This window comes from Anneissia japonica, unplaced genomic scaffold, assembly GCF_011630105.1.
Source record: "Anneissia japonica isolate Jap-2015-1 unplaced genomic scaffold, ASM1163010v1 scaffold287819_len434453_cov191, whole genome shotgun sequence".
In the NCBI taxonomy this organism is placed as follows: domain Eukaryota; kingdom Metazoa; phylum Echinodermata; class Crinoidea; order Comatulida; family Comatulidae; genus Anneissia; species Anneissia japonica.
This window is the reverse complement of record NW_022713610.1, coordinates 133,537-134,892: the sequence shown is the minus strand read 5'-3', so window position 1 is coordinate 134,892 and position 1,356 is coordinate 133,537. Positions and strand designations below refer to the sequence as shown.

At 33.0% G+C, this 1,356-nt stretch overlaps 1 protein-coding gene across 1 annotated transcript in view; it reads right to left on the bottom strand.

The window, feature by feature from the left end:
• The window catches only part of LOC117108512 (elongin-C), a 5,212-nt gene extending 4,889 nt beyond the window's left edge, over nt 1-323 (bottom strand). Inside the window, exon 1 of the mRNA XM_033250531.1 lies at nt 168-323. The gene's annotated coding sequence lies outside the window, so the exon portion shown is untranslated. The remainder of the gene's footprint in view (nt 1-167) is intronic.
• Between the last annotated feature and the right edge of the window lie 1,033 nt (nt 324-1,356).

The window sequence follows — 1,356 nt, the reverse complement described above, 5'->3', positions numbered from 1 at the left end:
AGATGTGTATCCTAGGCCTAGCTAGGGCAGGGGCCTAGCCTACTTACTTCCTTTCAATACCAACAAAGGCCAAATACAATTAATGAATTATAAACACGAACAAATACATTCGCTGGATCTTGATACCGTTTCATCAACATTGGCTTTATAGAAAGTAAAATACTCACCACTAAACGTGTATTTATTTTTCCCCTAACCACAATATTAACTGACCACCTTGCTACTAGGCCCAGCCAGGAAGGAACGATACCAACGTTTTTGTTCGAGAACGAGGGAAACACACGCACCCTATCAACAGATATCGCCCTCTATCGTTCAGTTCAGATTTGTGCATTGTTAAAAAAAAAAAAAAAAAGAGAAAAATGGTTGACAAAACAATTCTTTGTTAATTTAAAATACGGTAATGGATGAACTTAATAGTCGAGAATTTGAAATAGGCTTAAAGTCTGAGAATCAATGAGACGTGCGCATACTCACTGAAATGTTGTTCTTTATAGCAGCCATTATTACAAAGGGAGGTGTATAATATGATCATGTGTCCACATGGGTTATTTCACTTTTTGGTACACTGCCTATGTGAGGACTAGCGTGACACAGTAACATTGATATGCATTGAAATTTTAAAAATTTACTGACAAAACGTAGGAACGGGCCCCCGTGCACCCCCACCCCCACTTCCTAGTAAATCCACGCAGGTACAGTATAAGGTAATTGTTTATTTCTGATTAATGACTGTTTATATGCATCTTTAATTTATTTTTATACCATTATAGGCCTGCCAATATTTTCTAAAAGATGTTTGTAGTTTTGTATTTACTTTACTGTTCTGGGTACAAGATAGGCCGGATATAGCAATTCGTTTTGCAAAGGTGCCAGAAAATAGATTCGAAATCCAAACGAATATATCGTCTTATATATTTATGTCTTATATTTGTATGTGCCAATTTTGACAGATTTGAAAAGAAGTATTTGGCACTGATTACTTTTAGCATGTTTACTAAAATATGCTTCTTATGAAAACAGTATTTTCCACGTCATCTTGGCTCTTCATCTAAACTCATCCATATGTATTTAATTCATAAACAAGTATTTATTGATAAACTAAGGAACACATATATTTGCAAAAATTAATATTTATTCACAAACGCTTTTGGTCATGCCTTACGGTATCTTCTGTAACGTATCACTTAAAGACGCTAATTTATTAACAGTTAATACATAGATATTATATACAAAAAGCGCATAATGTATATAAAACAATATATATAATTAAAATTATATAAATAATATAAAGAATTTCTATAGCGCCTTTCCAAAAAAATGATCAAAGCGCTTTACAATCTTTTTATATATAGT